This window comes from Panthera onca, chromosome A1 (genome assembly GCF_046562875.1).
Source record: "Panthera onca isolate mPanOnc1 chromosome A1, mPanOnc1 haplotype 2, whole genome shotgun sequence".
Taxonomy (NCBI): Eukaryota; Metazoa; Chordata; class Mammalia; order Carnivora; family Felidae; genus Panthera; species Panthera onca.
This window is the reverse complement of record NC_138339.1, coordinates 184,682,301-184,709,809: the sequence shown is the minus strand read 5'-3', so window position 1 is coordinate 184,709,809 and position 27,509 is coordinate 184,682,301.

Here is a 27,509-nt window from a genome sequence, read left to right as displayed (position 1 = left end):
AGCACAGAAGATTTTTAAGGCAGTGAAAATACTCTTATGATATTACATTGATAAATATAAGTCATTATACATTTGTCGAAATCCATAGAATGTACAATATCAAAAGTGAACCCTAAGATAAATTATGGATGTTAGGTGATTATGATGTTAATGTAAGTTCATCCTTGGTAAAATCTCTACTTTTCTGATGAGTGATGTTGAAAATGGGGAAGGCTATTCATGTGTGGGGCAGGGCACTTTATAGGAAATCTCTGTGCCTTCCTCTCAATTTTATTGTGAACTTAAAACTGCTCTGAAAAGAAAAATTCTTAGACAAAAAAACACAAAAGTTATTCATGAAAATTCATTAAAATACAGCAGCAAAAACAACACAACACCAACAACAACAACAAAAAAGAAGCAATAACAATATGGCTGCTTGAAATACCATGCTGTAATCTATCTGTCATGATAGAAATTGTGGCATGTTTGACTAACCCAAAGGAGGGAGGTTTCTTTAAGAGAAAAACAGCATATTAGATAATAGACCAGAATGACATGAAAAAGAAAGTGGAATCTCGAAGGCCAGAATAGACAAATATAAATTTTAAAACTTCATGATTTAAGTGGTCTGGCAGAAGATAATAGAAATGAACTAGAGGGGCGCCTGGGTGGCTCAGACGGTTAAGCATCTGACTCTTGATCTTGGCTCAGGTCACGATCTCATGGTTCATGAGATTGGTGCCTCTGCCCAGCTCTGTGCTGACAGCATGAAGTCTGCTTGGGATTCTCTCTCTCCTTCTCTCTGCTGCTCCTCTCTCTCTCTCTGAAAACAAATAAAGAAACTTAAAAAAAAAGAAATGAACTAGATATTTTACTTGTTATTAGATCTAAAAAAGTGGCTGAGGCAGAAAATAATTTAACATGAAAAGGACAAGACATTGGAAAATTATTGAATGAATATATGTATGGGCCAGAAACCAAATGTAAAAGGGGAAGGAATGTATTAACTCAATCTAGCAAGTACTGGTGGACTTACATGATACATAAAACAAAAAGGATCTATTTAAGCTATAGGTTGAACAACCACAAATTAGGTTAAGACTCTTGAAAGAAGTAAGTAATCAAGTGAAAATGAAATACTATTGGCATATCTTACTACGGAAGGAATAGATGAAACCGAAATAATTGCAGCTCAGTGGTTGAAACATTCAAGATTTGGGAAATGAAATGAGCACTTTGGGGAACCATATGCATAGATTTAGTCCTCTCCAAGAATCTATAATCTAAAATTCAGAAATATTAACATAAGCTTCAGTTCAGAAATTTCCTGAGGATAATTCTTCTTCTTCTCCTTCTCTTCCTCCTCCTCTTTCCTCTACTTCTTCATTTTTCTGATAGATTAAAAGGTACATAATAAAATTGCAAGAAATGAGAAAGCTTCCTTTAGAGATTTTTTTTTATAGATATTTAAGAGATTTTACAACAAAGGCAGTGGAGGAAGCCAATGTGGCCAAGTATCAGAGGCCTGCTTATAGAATATTGTGGATTGGAGATCACTAGAGAGTAATAATTCAGAACTTCGTTACCAGAATCAACTTACCCAAGGCTAAATCTAAATTAAAAGGAATTAAATATGCCAAATATAGAAAACAAAAGCAAATTTTAATTTTATTAAAAGTGCCACTCCCTGGGAGAGTATTCACAGTGAAATGTCCCCCTGCACAAACCTAATTACTTAATTAGGTGTATATGAGGGGATTTATTCCAATATTCTGTAAAGCCCTGGTTATGGACTATGCTCTCTTAGAATGAATGCTAAAGCTGAGCCCACGATATATGGATCTTCTCCAATGTAACTGAGTTTCCTATATTCTTGTACTGTGAACATCACTTTTCTTGGTATAATAGCCCTAGAGGCAAAGTGTTTCTGTGTTCTTTAAGTTTTGTGAGTGTGCACATACATGTGCATGTGTAGATGGAGTTGTGGGGGTGTGTGTTGGGGTAGTCAAGGTAAGTGTTGTATAAATCTTATTTGTGTTTTTTATTTATTTGGACTTTTTAAATGTGATACCCAGAAAACATCTTTTAAGAACCCGAGGATGCTGCTTTTGTTCTAGTATAAGATATACTTTGTAGCAGTCAAAGAAATCACACCATTATCAAGGTATTGGGGAAAATATCTGTCTTATTATAGTCAGAATAATTCATTGGGACATACGAATTCTGGGTTGTAATTACTTTGAATTTAGCTCATTAATGCACTACAAAGTGATTTTTATTGTAATTCCTCAGGATTTTAATTCTTAGAGACTTGAACTTGCAAACAAATTTAATATTTAATCTTCAATATCTGTTAAAAAATTTAATGTATGGAAACCATTTTATTCAAGTTTACAGCATCCCTATGTTATCACAGCTGTGTAATTGGTATTAGTTTACAATGCTATTTGATTTTGCTGAAATACTTCTGATAGGTTTTATGAGATAAAATGAGTAGGGAAATTTTTCCTTAGAATGTCTTGGATATAGAAAGGTTGTTAAGTTAGCTTCAATAATGAACTGTAAAGGCCTATTTTGAAGTATTTTAGGCACAAAAGGAAAATGACCCATTGGTGATTCTATAAAAGCACCCAAGAAAGCTTTCAGAATTGGAAGCTATGAAAAGAAATAAGTAAATGGAAACAGGACTGTCACCATGAGTTGGTAATCTCCTCCTCATAGATTTCAGGTTTAAAGCCAAATATGAGAAAGAAAGAAAAAAAGGTGGAGAATGGCAAAAAAGAGCACTGACTCCCCTTACCTCAGTAAGCCATGTGTAAGAATCTCCTTAAAAAGCTCCTCTTACAGAATCTCCACTGTTTGTCAATTCTTCCCGTGGAGGGATGGGCTATTTGGGGAAGGGCAGAGAAGGAGCTTGAGGTGTTTTCTCAGAACCTCACCAGTTGCCCTCCTTGCTTAAGGGTGTGTAGAAGACTTGACTCTGTAACCATAGAAGAGACTTGGGGTTTGGGAGTGAATAGTTACATTCAGTGGGTTAGTAGCAAACTCACTCTGGCACAGAATAAGGTCACATCTTCCAAGTAGCTTTATCAGAAATATAAATTATGTATTGATACACATCTGCTTGACTCCTGGGTCTCTATCAATTGTTCAACTCAGATGTAGAAAGAGGGGCAATTATTTAATGATTCCCTAAAATCCAAATAGCTTGCATAGGTTTTTATCTAATAAGGACATAATCAGTTGAATGAATGAAATAATTATATTTAAGTAATGCCACTATAAAATCATATTATGCCTTGGAGCTGTGGTTTTAAAAATGTTTGGATCATTGACACTGTTGAAGGACTGATGATATTGTGCAATTTTTCCCCAGAAATCATGTACTTCTGAATAAAATTAGTCATATAACTTCAGAGATTCATGGGCTCCAGATTAATAACCACTTTTTAGAAAACATTTAAATTGAAGCTCAAGTCAACCTACAAATTAATTTATATATGATATTCCATATTCATTATACCTTTTACATTTAAAACTGCATTAAGTCTCATGAGTTACTTTATAATTTAGTAGAAAGTAAGTGACTGGAAAAATTAAATATTAAGCAAATGTTATAGCTGAATAAAATTGGCATGCTAAAACCCAGAGGTAGGAAAATGACTCATTTTCATTATTATTCCACATATATTCTTTTAATTAATAAAGTATCAGGTACTAAAAAATTACCAATACCCTAGTATTAGTATATATTTTACACTACTAGAATATCTATGTTTTTAGAAAATGTAGAAATACAGATATGATGCAAAGGGCTTCAACATTTTTAGTTATTTTCAAAGTAGATTTTCTTTCTAATTCAGTTTGGAGAAAGTTAACCTAAGATATAAACTAAATCTTGTAAACATAAAATAAAGTACACAGAGAATTTGATATTAAGAAATTGCTAATTTCAAAACTTTGAAGTGAATAAATGCTATTTTTCTTAGTTCCTTGCATGCTGTATTCTAAAATCATCCATGTGTTGTACCACCTTGTGCTAAGTCATCACAAGTACTTTAAAAAATAGTGTTATACAAAATTAAAAAAACAGTATAATTAAAAATATCAAGTCATAGCAAATACATCTCAATAACTATGTTAGGCCGATAATAGCTCCAAAATTTATATCTCTCTCTTAATCCTTAGAACCTATAAATATTATCTTATTTGGAAAAAATAGTTCATGCAGATGTGATTAAGGTAAGGTAAGTATGTTAATCTGGATTATATGGAAGAATTTTAAATGTCATCATAAATACCCTTAGGAAAGAAGCAGAGAGATTAGATCACCACACATCCAGAGGAAAAGCAATAAGGAGACAAGTAGAGAGGAATGTGGCCATGTACTATGGCACACCAACAGCCACCAGAAGTTGAAAGAGTCAAGGAACAGTTTTCCTTCTATGGTCTCCGTAAGGAGGGTAGCCTGACTGATGCCCTGTTTTCAGACTTCTGAACTTAGTTTCAGTTAATAGAAACTAACCCAATGGGTAATATCAGTTAAGCACTGACTCTTCTCTAGGCATTCCTTTAGGGCTTTCTTTACGTTTGTTCAGTCACATAACTGATTTAAATCAGGTATTGTTCTAAGCATTTCACATGGATAAACTCACATAATCTTCAAAATAAAGAGTATAAGCTAATTAATACTGTTATTATAATTTTACAAAGGTAAAATCTGATGCAGATAATGTCAGTTATTTTTCCTCAGAGCTAAACAACTGATAAATTACAGAATTGTGACTTGAATCCAAAGCATTCGGTTCCAGATTCTGGACTCTTAACTACCATATCATGATGCATCTCTGAAATTTTAAATTTGAAGCCTTGACAATGAATACTCCTTGATTCTCCCATAGTTCAAATAATGAAAGGGAGGTAAAGAATAAGTAAATCCCCTACTGGCACATGGTTGGTTGGTGATACAGGCAGGATTTAAATTCATGCAGCATGATAACACGATAAGACAATCTGAGCTTCAACCATTCTTCTATCCTGTCTCTCAAGTAGTTTTCATAGATTGAGTCTCTTTTTTCATGATGCACTCTCCAGGGGGAGCAAATTATCTGAAATATCTATAAATTATGGCCAAACTAAAAATTTGCACAGGTACTCAGTAAACATAGACAGGAAATTTATCTAAAAAGCTTGCTTTATAATTTGCAAATGTAACTCACAATCAGGGATTATACAACTTCTATGAAAATTTGAATTTAATAATCAATTTTGAGCCTTTCCATCATGAGAAATGGCAAAAATAGTCTGAATAGTAAAATGGCATATTAATTCTAAATGTCCTCCTCCCAAAACAAAATCTATTGTATTTAGACATCTCCTTTTAGTTTCGTACAAAACTTATTTGAATTTATTATTTTATTCAATAAGTTATTAGGGAATACCATTTCAGTTAAACTTCTTGTAAATCTTGGAATATATGCACTACTGTGGAATAAGATATTTGGAATTCACCACATAAATAATTAAAAGTTTTCTGTTACTATTTTGTCACAATGATTCAGCAAGTAGCTGAGACCTACTTTCTATATTCTCTTTCTTTATATATTGTTAACATACCCCCTCATTAACATCCTACATACATGCCATGCACACCTACACATACTCACATACAAAATAATTTTAGATTTTTAGGGAAATACAAAAGAAAAATATCTACCATACATTTTAAATGATAAAATAATCCTATTAAAGGCATTTTAACACCAACAGTAGCATGATCTAAAAAGCATTAATCATATAGATACATATGTAATATATATACATGTTTTTAATTAAAAGATTCATATGGTGACTTCACCTATAATCTATTTTTAGCATTAATAAGGCTGTAGGCAGTGGTGTAAACTATGAATAATTAGTTATATTAGGACAGCTAAAATAAGCTATTGTTTGGTTAGGCTAGTGAAACAATTAAATTTAAATCTTTGGGAAGATTTTGTATTTGTTAAATATTTTGAAAATTAAAGAATTTTTCTGAGTCACTTCATGCTATAAAATTGGATTTATCTCCATTTAATTTTGTTATTGGTAATGATTTTTAATAGGTGTGCTGAGATGGAAACTTTGTATCTTCCTTAACTGTAGCATTTTACTCTTCTATATAGTTTTGTTTGGTTGATTTTTTAATTTTTTTTCTCTTCCGTATGTTTTTAACTATGTAGTACTCCTTGTTATTCTACAACATACAGTGAAGAAGATCTCTCTGAGGCTAACTTCAAATTTCATATTTGACAATGAAGCTGTTAAGCATTATGTATGCTTTGGCATGCTCTCCTTTTTTTTTTTTTGATACAAAATTTTTCAGGCTACCTTTATGTTTCCTCCTCCAACTTTAAGATTTCATCCATTGATTCTCTTAAAGGTATGTTTCCTCATACTAATGGGCTTTTTTTTTTTTTTCAATTTTTGTTTATACGCCATGTCTATCTTGCTTTTCTAATAAACATGTAACCACTATTTTTGCAGTGAATACATCCCCAAACAACTCCCAGTCCTTACAAGAGCTCACATACCCATATGCACAAATGAAGTGAGTCTTGTTGCCCAATCTGTCTCATTCCAATGCTTTAAACCTCCATCTTGCTTTATATTTAAGGGTATCCTTATTTTCCAAATATCTTTATGGGAAATCCCACTTAATCTGAGTGCTTTTTAAATATACCTACTCAGGTAAAGGAACTCGGTTTGCTGAATGGACGTTGGTTTGGGTCAATTGTGCTAAAGCGCAGAAGCCTGCCAGCATCCTCAGGTTTGCCAAATGACAAGGATGCTCAATTAAAGTTGAATTTTAGATAAACAATATGTATGCTTTAGTATATATTCCAACTATTGCACAAGATATACTAAGAACAGATTTTTGTAAATCTGAAATTCAAAATTAAATGGTTTTCCTGTATTTTTATTTGCTAAAACTGGTAGACTCAGGGTACAGAAAGAAATACTGCCATTTGTAGTATCTAATTTTTGAAGCGGAACTTTGGCTGTGCTATTCCAGTGCTGCAGGATGAAAAAGTTAGGTTGGATGCCATGACATGGTTCAGGATCATGGGTCTTTCTTAAAAGCAAGAAGATAGGCGTATGGACTTATGAATCTGATCCTTTCCTTATGATCTTCTATAAAAAATTAAGGTATCACATATGCTTAATAATATGGCTCTAAGAGTCCTCTCAGGTCTGCAATTAGTAACTGAGGCTACTCAGTCTACTTCCACATACCGAAATTAGTCACTATGGTTCTTTGAAGGAAGGGCATTTCCCAGCATCCTACGTAGTTTACTAATAGGCCTGAGGTCAAAGTATTACAGTGCTTTGCCATTGAGGCTCTTTCAGTTAACAAAATTAACAAAAAGCCTCTTCCAGGATTAAAACAGATTTATGTATGAATGTATGTATGTATATATACACACACATAAATGACATCTACATATACTATTTAATCCTCAAATACCCTATGAGTTAGTATAATTATTATTACATTACTGATGAGGAAGCAGAGGCACAAACAGATAAAATAATTTGAGCAATATTTACTCAGTATGTGTTAGATTTAAGATTTGAACCCAAATAGATATTTTGGCTCTAATAGCTATTATTTGAACGACTAGGCTCTGCCATTTGTCTGCCTCTCAAAATCATGGCAGTCTTCAAAGCTAATATGTGATCTTGTATTAGATAAATGTTTTACCTTCTTCCCAATCACCCAAATTAGAAACATCCTGTTCACGCCCCACTCTTTCTCAAGTGTGCTAGTTTTACTGGCTGTATTATTAAAAAAAAAAAATCCACCCTCAAAAGTAAAATTATCTGTTTTTTTATTCCTGTTCTCCTTGCCTTTTTTAAAGCTCTAAATCCCTGTTTGGAATTTAACAACCCAACCAAAAATATTTCTTCTCCTGACACTGGCCTCTTTCCTATTTCGTTTCAGGCTTCATAATGCCTCCGGGGAATTTATCTAAAACACAAATCTGATTGTGCTGTTTCCTCCTACCGTGAAAAGCTGATAACCTACATGATAATGAGGTCAGTCATAGACTCTTCAGAAGCTAACAGTGGACTTGGAAAGACAGTGGAATCATTAAAAAAAATTCTGTCACCTTGAATTGTATTCCTAGTTGGCTGTCAATCTAGAATAGGGCAAAAATATAAATTGGGAAGGATTACTTAAACAAATACTAAAATCATTTAGGAAGAAGAAAAATAATTTCAGAAAGAAGGCCTAAGATACAAGAAGGAATCTTTAAATATAGAATTAGTAAAATTATGAGTGAATATGACTTCAATTTACCTTCATAAAAAAAACACAAAAATATATGAAATCAGGGAATGAATATAGAAGATATCCAAGATTTTCTAGAATTCATAAAGGAAGGGATTTAGAGTGATTAAATTCATTGTTGAGATAAGTCTTAAATCTAAAGTGTAAGTTTACATGCTATATGGTTTAAAATCTGAAAGATTAAAATTATTCAATTACTTCAAACAGTTTTGAGAAAAATTGCCATAGTCAACTCAAAATTATTAAAAAAGGAGAAGGACATAAATAAGGGCACATAGCAGAAGATAAAATGGGTAAGAGATTATATTACTATAAGAAAAACACTCAGCTACAAGTTGTTTAAAAGAGGCTTTCATTAAACCAATATATAGAGAACTTCATAGTAAAGTAACAGGAAGAAAAAAAAATGCCAAGAAAATGTCAGTAACAATACTACTGGCCTATTAATAGCCATAAAGAGAGAAATTTATTTGAGGGATATATTCCTGAAAAGAAAAAGTAGAAAGATGAGCAGATTTGATTTTGCAAAAAATTCTAATAGCAAGTGAGAGTTAGAAATGTAGGAAGAAAGAGCAAAAGAATCAGAGGAGAGAGGAAGGAAGGAAAGTTGGTAAAAGCAAAATCCAGAGAATTAATGGGAATGTGTTCTCATGGATGGAAAAATTAATGTTGTAGGTTAACATAAGTTAGCAACTTATGTTATCAGTTACAAGTCATAATAATAAAAGTATGTATATAGTGTCATTTGTTATTTCTTCACCCTTGGATTTGTCTTCAGGTTTTTAAGACGTATAAAGTCCAGTGGGATGTACTATAATAAATAGCGGAAAATGAATTTATATTTATTACTGTTTACTATCAGAGGCATAAAGTCTAGTCAGTATTATAAAATCCTAAGTAATATGAATTATTTATTACCCTTAATTTCTAAAAAGATTTTTAACTTGGGGATTATAGCTTGAAAATATGTTTTAATGATGTTCATATTGGCACCACCCATAAAACTTCCATTATTGTTCCTTATGCATACTATTTCCTCATAATAGTAAGTATTATTTACATTAGGGATCAAGTTTTGTAGCCCTTAGGAATCCATCAAAGCATTCATTTATAGTCAGGAATAAATCTTGAAATTACCAATATCCACTTTTGGGGACACTAAAATATTTTTTAAAAAAATCAAGATTAAAAAAATAGGAAAGAATAAAAGAAGACAAATTGGAATACCAGGATCACCTGCCTCATCATATATTATTGAAAACATCCTGGTTCCAGAACCTTCTAAATTAATTTCATTAAGTTGAACACAATTGCAGAAAACATTTAAATCTTTATTATATCGGGATCAAAAAGTTACTTTTTGTTTCTGAGTTTTATTTTTTTTACCAACATTAATGTTTACATATCCAAATAAATTATGCATGGTTACTCTAAATTCATATCTGTGTTGGAATACACATTTATTTGCTAGTCTGAATTTTTTATCTCCATTTTTTTTTCATAAAAAGTCATAGGGATTAAATACTTAGTGATATTTGACATAAAGATTAGGAAGAAAGTTTTAATTAATACTGAGGACCCCCTGAATATTTGAGTGTCCTATTAAAAGGTACTGTTCTTTAAGTCTGAGGATTAAATGAAGAATCAGAGTACTTAAATGTCCATTGGGTTAGACACTCCTGACTGTTAAACACCAGCATTTAAATATGAAGCAGTCTTAGTATTATGATACCTTAAATTCCCTGAAGTATGGCACCAATGAATATTAGCTAGGAAACCATTATCTCAAAAGTCATAATTGTTCTTGGGTCAAGTGCTCACTGACCCTGCAATTGCACATGCTTCTTTAAATGGTAGCTCTTAGTTTAGTTTTCTTTCATCTCATTTCTTCCATTCCTCTTGCTTCATAGGCAAGACTTAGTGCTGATTTTCTGCTCCAGTTCTAAAAGCTCTTAGCTTCTGAAACCCTTTCCCATCGTATGCCAGATTATTATCTCTAATGATGTAGTTAACAGTTAAAGTGCCATTTTCTTTTTGATTTCTCTAATGTATTCCAAATACTCCACCATGGCTTGGTATATTTTGCTTTTGAAACTAAAAATGTAATCCAGAGAACTGGTATAATGAATTGTATGTGGGTAAATATTGCACATCAGTAATCCAAGGTGTCATAGTAGTAATGATCATAAAATCAAAATAATAAAATTTTAAATTAATATGTTATCCTGTTTTCCTTCATGAAAATTCTGCCACATTACTGACTGTTTTGAAAATATGAGAACTAAGACATGAAAAGTTTTGTGACTTTTCATAGATGACACATCTAGAAATTGGCAGAGTTTAGAATTGAATCCAGTCCTTCTGGCTCAGTTAGTTGTCTTTCTACATAACTACAGCTGCTAGTCAAGAAAACACTCCAAGGAAAGCAGCCTTTAAATTGGGTATATCAATTTTATTTATGTAGACTTCCAAACACCTGTACTCACCACCTTCCAGCCTTCCATGAGCTTTCCTCTTCCCAGAAGCCTATATCATGGACTCATTTTATTTCTCTCTCAATAACCACATTTTCTGTCCAGGCTTCCCTTCCATTTTCCCATACTCACTGAACCAAATTATTTCCTCAGACATACAAGCAAGCTGTTTAAACGTTAACTGAAAGCAGAGAACTATAGATACTAGTGTCTTATTTTAGGGAATTATGTATAAGAAGAGGTGGATCTAGCAAATAGCAACATGAGTTGGGAGTAGAGACATTAGCGTTAAATTTTTCTTTTAGAGAATATTTCTCTATAAATTGTCTTTATTTATTTTTTTTTTAATTTTTTTTTTCAACGTTTATTTTTTTTTATTTTTTTTTATTTTTGGGACAGAGAGAGACAGAGCATGAACGGGGGAGGGGCAGAGAGAGAGGGAGACACAGAATCGGAAACAGGCTCCAGGCTCCGAGCCATCAGCCCAGAGCCTGACGCGGGGCTCGAACTCACGGACCGCGAGATCGTGACCTGGCTGAAGTCGGACGCTTAACCGACTGCGCCACCCAGGCGCCCCTATAAATTGTCTTTAAATGAGCTGTTAGTCATTTTGATATAATGTAGTATTGTCAAATGTATTTTTTTTCTGTCATGCAGTATTTTGGTTAAGTGAGATTTCAGCTCTGGCCTTAAAGAGTGATAGGACTTAGACAAGTAATACAACATGTGTAAATATCTTGGAAGGAATATAGTTTTGTTTGTTTCTCAGAACTTAGGATGTATTTTAGAAAATAATAGACATGACTCTGTACTTTCTTTTTTAACCAGTTATTATGTTTTTAAAGTTTATTTATTTATTTTGAGAGAGACAAAGACATTGTGGGGGAGGGGGGGGAGGGGCAGAGAGAGAGGGAGAAAGAATCCCAAGCAGGCTCCACGCTGCTCCCAACATGCGGCTCAACTTATGAAATTGTGAGATCATGACATGCGCCAAAACTGAGTCCTATGCCTTACCCACTGAGCCATCCAGGCGCCCCATGATTATGTATTTCTAAAGGAGCTACACATTAGGTGAGAATCTGGGAAAGATTTTGTTTTACTTTATTAAAGATGATTAGTCTCTATCATTTAACTGGAGGTAGGGACATAGACATTATGTATTTTTTGAATACTCAAAAGTGATAGTAATACAACCAGGTTGAGACCTGAACAAGAACTGGTATTTGATAGCCACTGTACTATATTAGTTTTTACCTTTCCTTCCACCACCAAATTAATAGATGATTATCATAAATACTACACATACCATAAGCACAGATATGAATTATGTATGCCTCAAGTGTAAGTTGATTATAAACTAAAGAAAAGCATTCAGTAGATTTATATGTGGGTTTAGAGTGGAGATGAACATGTGTCCCAGCTTAATTGTCATAGTTTCAATTAACCCCTGCTGTTCAGCTGTAATAATTAATAACAATGTATTTCACCTTTACAGTTGTCCAGTTCAAATAATAATTGTGTGGCCACATTAGTTAAAGCCAGTATGTATGTATGTACGTATGTATGTATGTATGTATGTATTTTAAACTTTAATTTTTAGAGCAGTTTTCATTTAAGCAACCTTGAGTGGAAAGAACAGGGAGTTCCCACATAGTCCCTGTCACCACACATGCACAACCCCCTCCACTATCCATATTCTGCACCAGAGTAATACATTTCTTATAATTGGTAAACCTACATTGACACATTATCATCACTAAAAGTCCATAGTAAATGTTGTACATTCTATGGGGTTCAGCAAAGGTATAATAAATAACATGTCCACTATTACAGTACATACAGAATATTGTCACTGACCCCAAAACACTAACTTCTGGCAATTCATTACACCCACCCCCTATATCCTAACAACCACTAATATTTTTACTGTCTCTACAATTTTTCCTTTTCTGTAGTGTCATATTATTGGAATCAAACAACATTATGTAGCATTTTCAGATTGGCTTCTTTAATTTAATACTATGCATTTAAGTTTCTTCCATCTCTCTTCATGGCTTGATAGCTCATTTCTTTTTAGCACTAAAAAACATCCGTTTGTCTATACATACCACAATTCATCCATTCACCTACTGAAGGACATCTTGTTTGCTTCCAAGTTTTTGGTAATTATGCATAAAGCTGATATAGATATCTACATGCAGACTTTTGTGTCAAATCCCTTGTGTAAATATCAAGAAGTATTATTGCTGAATCAGATGGTAAGAGTATACTGCCAAACTGGGGCACCTGGGTGGCTCAGTCGGCTAAGATTCTGACTTTGGCTCAAGTGATTATCTCACAGTTTGTGGGTTCAAACCCCACGTAGGGCTCTGTGCTGACTGCTCAGAGTCTGGAGCCTGCTTTGGATTCTGTCTCCTCTCTCTCTCTGCCCCTCCCCTGCTTGTGCGCGCTCTCTCTCTCTCCCTCTCTCTCTCAAAAATAAATATTTAAAAAATTTAAAAAAAAAACCCTGCCAAACTACCCAGCAAAGTGGCTGTAGCATTTACATTCCCAATGATGAGAGTTCCTGTTGTTTCACATCCTTGTCAGCATTTGGTGTTACTGGTGTTTAGAATTTTGACCTTTCTAATAGGTATGTAGTGGTATCTTATATTTATTTTAATTTTCAGTTTCTACCAGTATATAATGTTGCACATATTTTCAAATAGTTTGCCATCTGTTTATCTTCTTTGGTGAGGTGTCTGTTCAGGTCTTTTGCCCATTTTATAGTCGGGTTGTTCCCTTATTGTTGAGTTTTAAGAGTTCTTTGTGTATTTTGGATAACAGCCTTTCATCAGATGTATCTTTTTAAAATATTTTCTCCCAGTCTGTCCCTTGTCTTCTCATTCTTTTGACAGTTTCTTTTGAATAGCAGATTTTTAAAATTTAAATTATATCCAGATTATCAGTTATTTTTTCATGGATTGTGTTTGTGTTGGTGTATCTAACTGCTGGGATTTGGTTGAGTTTGCATTGAATCTATAGATCAAGCTGGAAAGAACTGATATCTTAGTAATATTAAATCTTCCTATTCATGCACATGGGCTGTCTCCATTTATCTAGTTATTCTTTGATATATTTCATCAGTTTTTAATTTTTCCTCATATAGGTCTTGTACATATTTTGTTAGATTACACTAACATTTTGAGGGGTGCTAATGTAAATGTTAATATGTTTTTAATTTCAAATTTTACTTTTTCATTGCTGGTATACTGGGAAGTGATAGACTTCTTTGTATTAATTGTGTATCCTATGATTTTGCTGTAATTGATAATTAGTTCCAGGTGTGTGTGTGTGTGTGTGTGTGTGTGTGTGTGTGTGTGAGTTCTTTCAGATTTTCTACATAGATGATCATGTAATCTAAACACAAAAACAATTTTATTTTTTTCTTCCCAATTTGTATGCCTTCCATTTCCTATTCTTGTCTTATCGCGTTAGCTAGGACTTCCAGTATGATATTGAAAAGGAGTGGTGAAAGAGGACATCTGTATCTTATTTTTTATTAATGGTCTCATCACTAATGATGTTAGGTGTAGGTTTCTTGTAGGTTTATGACTATGAGTTTGGGTTATTTAACTAATTATTTATTTATTTAAGATTCCACGTATAAGAGAGATCATGCAATATTTGTCTTTTCTGATTTATCTCACCTAGTGTAACACTCTAGAAGTCTATCCACATTGTCATAAATGGTGAATTTTATTTTTTGTTGGTAGATTTAATTCTGTTTTATGGCTGAATACTATTCCATCATGTATATATAACACCATTTCTTTAACCATTCATCCATCAGTAAATACTTAGGTTGACAAGTTTGGCTATTATAAATAATGCTGTAATGAGCATGGGAGTGCTTATATCTTTTTGAGTTAGCGTTGTCATTTTCTTCTTGATAAATACCCAGAACTGGAGTTGTTGGGTCAAATGGTAGTTCTGCTTTTAATTTTTTGAGGAACCTTCATACTGCTAATTGGTAATTGCTAATGTTTTCTTGGGGATTCTTACATATATGTTCTTGACAGATATTTGTCTGTAGTTTTATTCTATTGTAATGTCTTTGCCTGGTTAATAATAATATAAACCTATAAAAATAATAAAACCTAATACCTGGTTTTGGTATTAGGGAAATGCTGAACTCAGAATGAGTTAGGATGTATTCCTTCTTCTTCTGTCTTCGGAAGGAGACGATTAAAAAATTGATTTTATTTCTTCCTTAAATGTTAGATAGCATTCACCAGTGAACCCATATAGGCCTTGCAATTTCTGTTTCAAAACATTATTAATTAATTGATTCAATTGCTTCAAAACATATAGGTTGATTCATTTTTGTATGTATATTTGCATTGATTTTGGCATATTGTACCTTTCAAGTAATTGGTCCATTTTATCTATATTGTCAATCTGTTATCAAGATTATTTAGATTTATCTAGATTACTTAGATTATTTATCTAGATTATTATTATCAATTTTATCTAGGTTATGTGGGCATAGAGTTTTTATAATATTCCCTTTTTATCTTTTGAATGTCTATGAGTTCTGTAGTACTGTCTTGTCCTTCATTTCTTTTATTACTAAACTGTCTCCTCTCTCTTTTATTCTTACTTAGCCTGTCTAGAATCCTGTCATTTGTATTGATCTTTTTGAAGACCCAGCTTTTGGTTTCTTTGACTTTCTGTATTGATTTTCTATTTTCAGTTGCACTGATTTCTTGTCTAACTCTTATTTTTTTTCTTCTGCTTACTGTAAATTTAATACATTTTTTTTCTAGTTACTAAGGTTAATACTTATGTAATTGAGTTTAGAGCTTTCTTCTTTTCTAATATATATGTTTAACACTATACATTTTCCTGTAAGCACTACTTTTGCTGTATGTACAACTTTAAAAAAAATTTTAATGTTTACTTATTTATTTGAGAGAGTGAGAGTGCACAAGTGGGGGAGGGACAGAGAGAGAGAAGGAGACATGGAATCCCAAACAGGCTCCCAGCTCCAAGCTGTCATCTCAGAGCCTGACAGGGGCTTGAGCCCATGAACTATGAGATCATGACCTGAGCCAAAGTTAGATGTTTGACTGAGCCACCCAGGTGCCCCAACATCTGCAACTTTTGATAAGTTGTCTTTTCATTTTCATTCAGTCCAAAATATTTTTAATGATCTTGAGGTTTTTCCTGAACAAAGCTTTATTTAAAAGTGTGTCATTCATTTCTAATCATTTGGGGACTTCCCAGTATAAATGTGTTATAGTTTGAGAGCAGACATTAAAAGATTTCTATTCTTTTAAATTTGTTAGGATGTGTCTTATTATTTTGATGAGTGTTCCATATTTTATTATCTTGATAAATGTATAATTTGCTGCTTGGGGATAAAGTAGTTCATAGATATCAATTGTATATAGTTAATTTAAAGTACTGTTGAGTTTATATACTTATTTATTTTCTGCTGGCTGGATCTGTCCATTTCTAACAGAGTAGTATTGATGTCTCTAACTTTAATAATGGATTCATCTATTTCTCCTTGAAGTTCTATCAATTTTTGCCTCACATATTTTGATACTTTATCATTAGACATATACAGTTAAGGACAATGATGTCTTCAGGAACCCCTTATCATTATGTAATAGCCCGCCTATCCTTGATAAGTTTTCTTGTTCTAGAGTCTGTTATTCAAAATTAATATAGCTAATGCTATCTTCTTTTGATTAATGCTAGCATGGTATATCTTTCTTAATCCCTTTTCTTTAGTTTATATGTTTGTATATATTTAAAGTGGGTTTCCTGTAGGCAACATGTAGTTAAGTCCTGTTTTTTGACTTGATCTCTGATAATCTGTTTTAAATGGTGCGTTTAGACCATTGGCAATCAAAGTGATTGTTGATACAGTTGGATTAATATTTACCATATTTTTTATATCTTGTTCTCTGTTCTTATTTTTATCTTCCACTCTTTTTTGCCATTTGTGTTTGAATTGAACAGTTTATATCATTCTATTTTCTCTTCTTAGTATATCAATTATACTTCTTTTGGGGCACCTCGGTGCCTCTGTCGGTTAAGTGTCTGACTTTGGCTCAGGTCATGATCTTCCACTTTGTGGGTTCAAGCCCTGCATTGGGTTCTATGCGAACAGTTTAGAGCCTGGAGCCTACTTAGGATTCTGTGTCTCCTTCTCTCTCTGTCCCTCCCCCACTCGTGCTCTGTTTCTCTCTGTCTCTTAAAAATAAATAAACATTTAAAAAATGATACTTCTTTTTAGACTTTTATTAATGTTGGTCCTAAAGTTTGCAATATATATTTTCATTTAACCCAAGTCCACTTCAAATAACACTATGCCACTTATTTAATAATACAAATATCTTATGACAACATATTTTTAATTACTCCCTCCCACTTCTTGTGCCAGTGCTGTCACTCATTTCATTCATACATAAACTTATATAACATAATACATAAATATTTACCTAACCATGCATAATTGAATACCATGTTGCTCTTTTTTTTTTTAACTGTTACCAGTTAGGTCAATTAAGAAAAAACTAAAAAGTTTTGTTTTGCTTTCACTTAATCATTATCTGGTGCTCTTTTCCCCCCAGATTTGTTGAGATATAATTGACATATGACATTCTGCAAGTTTAAGATGTAGAACACAGTGATTTTACATATGTATGTATAGTAAATGATCACCACAATAAAGTTAGTTGGCATATTCATCTCCTTACATAGTTACAACATTTTTGTGTCTGTGGTGATAACTTTCAAAAACTATTCTCTTAGCAACTTTCAAATAAGTGTTTAGGTACACTTAAAAAAAGACAAACTATGTTTAACAACAACAACAAAAAAACCCTCAGTTTCTGGCCTAGTTATTGAAGTACACTATAGAATTTCTATATATCAGCATGAGTTTGAAGTTATCCACAAAAAATAATATAGAATTTTGAATTATTTATTGTGGTATAATATATTTATAATATAAAGTTTAGGAAAACACTTTCCCGTGATGTAAAATCATAAAATATTTTATCTAATATATATGGAGAAATTATTCTTAGTATAAATATTTGCAGAAAATATCACAAATTGAAACCTTTGTCTTCAAATGCTGGCCATGTCATATTATATATACTTACTTGACAAATAAATGACTTGTTGGTCTTAAAAGAGAAAATACTTGGGGCGCCTGGGTGGCTCAGTCGGTTAGGCATCTGGCTTCAGCTCAGGTCATGATCTCGCAGTCTGTGAGTTCAAGCCCCGCGTCGGGCTTTGTGCTGACAGCTCAGAGCCTGGAGCCTGTTTCAGATTCTTTGTCTCCGTCTCTCTCTGACCCTCCCCTGTTCATGCTCTGTCTCTCCCTGTCTCAAAAATAAATAAATGTTAAAAAAAATTAAAAAAAAGAGAAAATACTTAAGCAATTAATCTGGATAAATGTTAGGCGTGTATATGTCTTAATATCTTGATGTCTGGTAAGTAAAATATTATTTCTTTATTTTGCAAGTTTTCTATACCATATGTTGAGTACATATAAATGTAGTTTACAAGAAATGTGTGTTTTTGCTCAATAGGAACTTAGGGGAAAAAATCAAGAAAAATATTTGACTCTCAAAAATTAATTCAGTTGCTCTAAACTCTACCTTGGTGGACAAGACACTTTTTAAAAATTTTCTTGTAACTAGTGAATTTACTGTTAAAAAAAGAAACAGATAAACAAGAAGTAGGAGAAAATGAAATACTTAAAGGTGATACATTATCCATGTGCAGCACACATTTTTAAGATGACAAGTGTGGTTCAAGTACTTTGGTAGGTTTTCTGACCTTTTGAGGAAAGTGACATAACATTTAGAAAAATCAGTAAGTAGGGGCACCTCAGTGGGTTAAGCATCTGACTTTGGCTCAGGTCATGATCTCACAGTTCGTGAGTTAAAGCCCTGTGTCAGGCTCTGTGCTGACAGCTGGAGCCTGGAGCCTGCTTTGGATTCTGTGTCTCCCTCTCTCTCTGCCTCTCCCCTGCTCATGCTCTGTCCCTCTCTCTCTCCCTCAAAAATAAACAAACATTAAAAATGTTTTTTTAAAAAAAGAAGAATCAATCAATAAATAATATTTTTTAAAGAACCAATATTAATAAAGAGCTCTCAAGACACACACACACACACACACACACACACACACACACACTGTGCCAGAAAAAGAATCCTCATTATTAATGTCTTTAGAGCAAATTTCACCCCATCTTCATATTCCTTCCCCCAGGACTAAACAAGAGAAAACTCTAATTTTGATTAATTATCACTTGTAGATAAAATGTAAAATGTAAAATGAATCTCTTGTAGATAAAACCTTATTCATGAATTTTTATTGTAAATTTTAAGCCTGAACCAATATTCCCATGGTTTATGATAACAAATATAGGCAATATTTGTAGTACTTTCAAAATTGTCTGATACTGAGTAGTTATACAAAAAGTTAGAGGAGGAACATCACAAAGTATAGCCCTTATTGGGCTCAGAAAAAAAATACATGAAAAGAAAAAAACATAACATATGCATTTTTAGTATCAGAAAACAAGAAGATGAACCTTGCACATCATAGGAAAACAAAAAACAGAACCTCAGGAAATCAGTTAATACATATAAAACAAATTAAATAAAGATATTTAAAATTGACAAGGAGGTGGGGCGCCTGGGTGGCTCAGTCGGTTAAGCATCCAACTTCGGCTCAGGTCATGATCTCGCGGTCCGTGAGTTCAAGCCCCGCGTCAGGCTGTGTGCTGACTGCTCAGAGCCTGGAGCCTGTTTCAGATTCTGTGTCTTCCTCTCTCTCTGACCCTCCCCCATTCATGCTCTGTCTCTCTCTGTCTCAAAAATAAATAAACGTTAAAAAAATTAAAAAAAAAATTGATAAGGAGGCTATGTCTGACATGGAGATCAGTTGTATTTTTCCTTGTTTGTTCTAAATGAGAATCTACTTGGGTTGGGATTTTATTTTATTTTTATTTTTATTTTTCCCACTTTTATTAGGGCATAACTGAGTTATTAAATTGTAGCTATTTAAAGTGTACCACATAATGATTTATATACACATAGATTGTGAAATGATTAACATAATCAATTTAATTAAACATTTATCACCTCACATAGTTACCATTTTTTTTTTACTGTGGCAAAAAAGTCCTAATATCTATTGTCTTAGAAAACTTAAAGTTAATAATACATTGTTAACTATAGTTGCCATGGTGTACATTAGATCCCAGTACTTACTAACTTATTTATTTATTTATTTATTTATTTATTTATTTATTTATAGAAGTTATTCATTTTATAAATGACTTTGTATTTTTGACTATCATCTACCTACTTCCCTGACTCCCAACCCCTGGGAACCCATTTTACTTTCTGGAATTTTGATGTAATCCCACTTACTTATTTTTGTTTCTACTTCCTGTGCTTTTAATGTCATTATCTAAAAACCATTGCCAAGATCAGTGTAAAGTGGATTTTCCCCCTTTATTTTCTTCTATGAGTTTTATAGTTTCAGGTCTGACATTTAAGTCTTTAATCTGTTTTGATTTATTTTTGTCACTGGTATGCCGCAGGGATCAGCTTCATTCTTTTACGTGTATATCCACTGTACATTTTTTATGAATATATTCAGTTTTCCCAGTTCCATTTATTGAAGAGACTACACATTACCCATTGTATGTACTTGGTGCCCTTGTCAAATATTAGTTGACTAATGCATGGTTTTATTTCTGGGCTCCTTATTTTATTTTGTTAGTCTATATGTTAGATTTTATGCTAGTACCATATTTTTTTGATTAGTAACGTAGTTTGAAATCAGAAAGTGTAATTCCTCCAGCTTTGTTTTTCTTTCTCAAGATTACTTTGGGTATTTGGGGTCTTTTGTGGTATTACATAAATTTTACCATTTTTTTTTTTCTATTTCTGTGAAGAATGTCTTTGGAATTTTGATAGAGATTGCCTTGAATCCATAGGTCCCTTTGGGTAGTATGGATATTTTCACAATATGAATTCTTCCATACATAAACATGGTCTACCCTTCCATACATTCGTGTCTTCTTCAATTTGTATCATCAGTGTCTCATAATTTTCAGTGTAAAGGTATTTTCCTCCTTGTTTAAATTTATTTCTAAATACTTTATTGTTTTTGGTGCCATTATAAATTAAATTGCTTTACTAAATTTTGTTTCAGATAATTTCTTGTTAGTGTATAGAAAAACAACTGATTTGGTATGTTCATTTTGTATCCTGCAACTTTACTGAATTTTTTTTTAATTCTAATAGTTTTTTGGTTGTGTCTTCAGGGTTTTCTATATCTAAGATTGTATCATTTACAATGAGAGTCAATTTTACTTCTTTATGATTACAGTTCAATTCCAACATTTCCTCATTGAATTTGTGTCTGGATGATTATTAAAGTGGAGTAGTTAAGTCTCCTACTATTATTGGGTTACTGTCTGCTTCTTTTTTCAGTTCTGTTAATCCTTGCCTAATGTACTTAGGTGCTCTAGTGATGGTGGTTATATATTTACAGTTTACAGTCATATCCTCTTGATGAATTGACCCCTTTATAATTATATGACCTTACTCGTGTCTTGTTACAGCTTTTTATTTAAACTGAATTTTGTTTGAAGGTAGTATGACTAATTCTGCTCTGTATTGGTTTCTGTTTGCATTAAATTCCTTTTCTATCCCTTCAACTCTCAGCTTATGTGTGTCTTAAAAGTTGAAGTAAGTTTCTTATTGACTGCTTATAGTTGGATTTTGTTTTTCTATTCATTTTGGGGCTGGGATGTTAATCGTCTACAGAGCTCTTTGATACTTGACTTCAAACTAATTTTACTGAAAATATGATTTACATTATATATCAAATATACATTATATATCATAGAAGTCATTGGCTTTTTGTACAGAATTTTATAACTAAATCTTAAAATTATATTGTTTATGTAACCATGCTTTTAAATATTATTCTATTAAAGATTTTTGTCTGTCCTGTTTATATATATAATATGTATATGTTATACATAAAATAAACCCACTTGCAAAAATATATTAAAAGTGAAATGTAAGACAATTATATAAAACATCACAAGATATATAAAGAATTAAATCTCATGGATAATTTATGTGATGATATTAAAATTATTAATTTATTTCACAAATATTTATTAATCATTACTTTGTATCAGGAACAATTCTAGGCACTGCCATTCTATCAATGAGTATGATTCAGTTTGCACAGTGTTATGCTAGAGCTGAAAAGACTTATTTCATGATGTTTTTGTGGTCTTCCTAGACATATGAATGATATTAGGAAATATTTGTCATCATGCTATATTTGATGGTTTTGGTAATTTACAAAATGTTCCAGAAGGAATTCTGTGAACTTTTCACATAAGTAAAATGATAAAATATTCTCTGTAAACCACAATCCTATTTCAATATCTCAAATAGAAAGTACATGCAAGTAAAGAGCCATGACATTGGTGCAATTAGGATGCAAAATCTTCCACCTGTAAAAATGAGGCCAGATTTAATAATTCACTAAAGAGTGACCCAAAGTCACCCTCATGAAAGATATATTGGCAATTGAACTAAGTGGAAATGACCCAGGCAGAATTATCCTTAATCTTCTTAATTAGAGGGCAAAGAGCAGCAATTAAACGCATTTATGCAAACCATGTTGTAGAAAACTATTGGATTCATATGTAGTGAGTTAACATTACACAAAACTCAAGGCCAACAACAACAACAACAACAACAACAACAACAAGACAGGTACATATCTTTTAGCAGAAAGTATATCTGAAATAGTCAGTTGCATTTACCTGCATGGAAGAGAGTTCAAAAAGCAACCAATGTTCAGAATATATATATATATCATAGTAAAAGTTTTGCATGTAAGAGTTGAAGTAAATAAAAAATGAAATAAGTAAATAAGTATGCCACAAAAACTGGGTCATTTAAAAGTTCAGATGACTGTAAAGTTTTCATTCATTATGTCTTTCTGGGGAAAGTGTTGGGACAAAATAATTCTATAAATCCTAAAAAGGTGTCTAATCCCTGTATGGCACTTCTCCTCTAAGGTCACCTAGTCCTACAGTCATGCTCTAGCAGTTGTATTCACACAGACTATTTCATATCCAGATATTTCACTCTTTATTTATATATCTTCGACATTTCATTTTAATCAGTTTATCATCATATGCTTGTTACTTGACTTCATAAAGACACGTCAAATGTAATTACCATTTTACTTGATATTTATCTTTGAACTTTCTGCAGGCTTTACATATGTATCCATCTAGTATATATTATATGCTCTGTAAGTCTATGTTTTCCATGGCAGTGATATTAATGCTTTTGCTTGCTGAGAAAAGTTTATGTTCAAATCTCAAATTTATTAATCTTCTCTCTGTCTCTACTAAAGACAGAAGATAATTTCACAAATTTGTAGAATGAGATTACAGTGAATTCAGTCTCCAACTTCATTTGCACTTTAGTCATTAGCCACAAATCATTTTTTTTCCAAATTAGCAGCTCATCTCATCACAATTTCTTTTCTAAACCTTCTCTGTGCTCCTCCAGACTTCCTTAGATCATCACAATTCCTGTGTATAGCAAACAGAAGCTATCGGAGGGATCCTTTTGTCTTCACATCTGTTTTATTTTTTTGTTATTGTTATATCATTTAAACAAAATCTAGTGTCTCCTATTTCTTTCAAGATCATTCCTATTTCAGTTTCATTTTCAATTTATTTACTTTGTCTTAGCTAAAGGGCCAAGAAGTGATCCTTTTAATATCTTTACATAGGGGCGAGGGTGTTGATAATTCTCTTGTTTACCCCTTCAAATACTTGAAAAATAGAGAATGTACACTGGAACTGGAAAATTATTAGGTACTATTCCTGATATGGATAGTTTCATTGGATGAATTGGTTGAGCTTCCATATATATATATGGAATATATATATATATATACACACATGTGTATATAAGCAGACTCCATGCTATCAGCATAGAGCCCGACTCCTGGCTGGAACTCACAAACCATGAAATTCAGGGCTCAAACTCACAAATTGTGAGATCATGACCTGAGGCAAAATCAAGTGTTGGATGCCTAACTGACTAAGCCACCCAGGTGCTTACTTCCTCCTGTATTAATAAAGTTTCTGACTCATCATCTTTGCAACAGAGCTCTATCTTGTTTTGTAATGAGCCCCATATGCTAGAATAAAAATTACCCAAATTATGTGGTCTTCTTAAAACAGAAAATTCCAAATTTATTTTTTTAAAAAAACAATAAGATGTATACCTCCAAATATCAAATTTCCAGAGAAAAGATATTTGCCAAATGATTTTTCAATGGAAAATTTTAAAATGCACATTAATTATTTTCTTTCAAGTGAGATATCTTCTGATAGAAATAGCATTGCTGCAGTATAATAACCACAGTTTAACCAAACCTGCCACTTTGCAAATGTGCCTGATGTTGCCAGATTTAGGAAATAAGGATACAGGAGTCCAACCAGGTAAATTGGAATTTTAGATAAACAACAAAATTACTTTCAGTATAAAAATTACAATTGCCTGAGACATACTAAAAATTATTTGTCGTTTATCTGATATTCAAATTTAACTGGTTTTTTAAAAAAAATTATACCTAGAATGCAGCCACATATGTGTCCTACTTTACAAAAATGAAATAAGCAAACAAACAAACTCACAGAATCACATCTTACAAAAATCTAGAAGAAAAAAAATCACAGAAACAGCTTACCTATATAACATAAATTACACAAGGAGATTCTCAATCGTTATAGTGGTGATCCCAAGTAAATTTCAAAAAAGGAAATGAAAAAAGAATGTCAACTTATATACATACAAAACATTTACATTTTGTTGAGGTTTATGTCTTATAAGTTCAAGAAAGAGCAGTATCTCATGAGGAGATGTCTTAATCTATCCAGGTTACTATAACAAAATACCACAGACTATCTAGCTCAAAAGCAACAAAACATTTCTCAAATTTCTAGAGACTAGAAGTTCAAGATCAGCGTTGGTAAGGTTGGGTTCTGGAAAGACCCTGTTCTGGGTTGTAGACCATTGACTTCCTTCTCTGCCCTCACATAGTGGAAGGTGCAATAATGCTCTCTAGGGTCTCTTTTATGAGGCATTATTCTCTAATACTTCCTAAAGTCCCCACCTTCTAATAACTTCACACTGAGCATTAATATTCCAACATATGAATTTTGAGAGGACACAGTCAACAATAGCAAGTGGGTAATTGTGACAATATAATTCCCACATTTTGAAGGGAAAAAAATGTCCATTAATGCTACTACTCATCATGTGAAATGAGTCTGCCATCTTGAAAACCGCAGGAAATTTCAATATCACCAATCCCAGCTTCCAGATTTTATTTAAGAGTTCCTTCTTCATTGCAATGTCTTTAATACATGTTTTCATATATTTAATTTTATTTCTCATTTTGAGAGTTGTGCCCAAATCCCCTACATATTGAATATAGTGAGAGATCTACCTAGTTGAAAGTAAACCGAGCTTTGTGTTTTAGAGTAAATATTTAGATTAAACATGTAAACATGAGCTATGCTTATGTTCACCTCTTCTGAGATCCTAATCTGTGTTTCTGTTTGGTTTCTCCATCCCCTGAAAAGATCAAGACAATGACAATTTTCTGTCCTCACTGTTTACTGTTGCCTTTGCTCTGGTATTCTTTGGCACAAAATTCTGACTCTAGTAATAGTCTTTCTTTTGCCCTATATTTGCTTCACTTGGAAAATCTCCCTCAAGATTCTTCTGTTGAATTAACTGGTGATGCTTTCAAACCCACCATGGACTCTCTGAGGACATTCACAACTTTTTTTATTGGCCTCAAAACCCTCGACTTTTCCCAGACTTTGAATTTTATAAGACTTAAATAAGTCATTCTATTTCAGTGGCAGTAGAAAAACAACATAATTTCTAACATTTTCATACCATTGCAAATATATTTGATATTACTTTGTTTATGTAATCATATCTACACTTTAAATATATATATAGCTAAAGCATAAGTACATTTAGAATACTTTTAAAATTGTCTACCTTTATGGTCACCTATGAAACAGATATTTACTCATAGTAGGTCTTTTTCCTAAAACATTTTGAGACAAGATTTTACATTTCTTAATATATTCCTTCAATTTGGCATACACAGTCCCCATGTCAGAGATATGGAGTCAGTAATTTTTGGTATACTAAAAGCCTTATTTAAAAAAAAAACCCACATACACAGTGTGCTCACTTTCACCTTCTTATATAAGATAATTCTACTCAGGAGATACCCTCCCATATGTAGAATGTCTTACACACTTTCCACCATGATCTGTTTTTGTCCTGCTTTTCTATCTTTACTGTGAGGCTCATTCTCACCATATCTTCCCTTACATACCTAATTCTGTAAATTGACAGATATTTTAACTCAGGGAGTGTGAAATATGTTTTGTTATCTATAATTACTATGATATTGTTATTCACAAAGTAGTATCTTAAAAAGCCTATGTTGATTTTTTTTTTATCTTCCCATTTATTTAAACTCAAGTTAGTTAACATTCAGTGTAATATTGGTTTCAGGAGAAGAACCCAGTGATTCATTGCTTACATATAACATCCAGCTGCCATCCCAACAAGTGCCCTCCTCAATGCCCATCACCCATTTAGCCCATCCCCCTCATCCACCTCCCCTCTAACAAACCTCAGTTTGTTCTCTGTATTTAAGAGTCTCTTATGGTTTGCCTCTTATTTTTTTTATCTTATTTTTCCTTCCCTTCTCCTATGTTTATCTGTTTTTTTTTAATTCCACGTATGAGTCAAATCACATGATATTTGTCTTTCTCTGACTGACTTATTTCGCTTAGCATAATACACTCTAGTTCCATCCACATTGTTGCAAATGGCAAGATTTCATTCTTTTTGATTGCTGAGTAGCATTTCATTGTATGTATATACACCACATCTTTGTATATACATGTATATGCATATATATACATACATACATATATATACATACATACATATACATACATATATATGTATATATATACATACATATGTATATATATAATTTATTGTCAAGTTAGCTAACATACAGTGTATACAGTGTGCTCTTGCCTTCAGCAGTAGATTCCTATGATTCATCACTTATATAAAACACCCAGTGCTCATCCCAACAAGTGTCCTCCTCAATGTCCGTCACCCATTTTCCCCACCCACTTCGACCCTCAGTTTGTTCTCTGTATTTAAAAGTCTCTTATGGTTTACCTCCCTCTCTGTTTGTAACTATTTTTTTTCTTCTCCCTTCCCCCATGATCTTCTGTTAAGTTTCTCAGTTTCCACATGAGTGCCTAAAATTGACCACTCAGGAAACAACAGATGTTAGCAAGGACGTGGAGAAAGGGGAACTCTCTTGCATTGTTGGTGGGAATGCAAACTGGTGCAGCCACTCTGGAAAATGGTGTAGAGGTTCCTCAAAAAATTAAAGAAAGAATTACCCTACAACCCAGCAATAGCACTGCTAGGAATTTATCCAAAGGATAAAGGAGTGTTGATTCATGGGGGCACATATACCCCAATGTTTATAGCAGTGCTATCAATAATAGACAAATT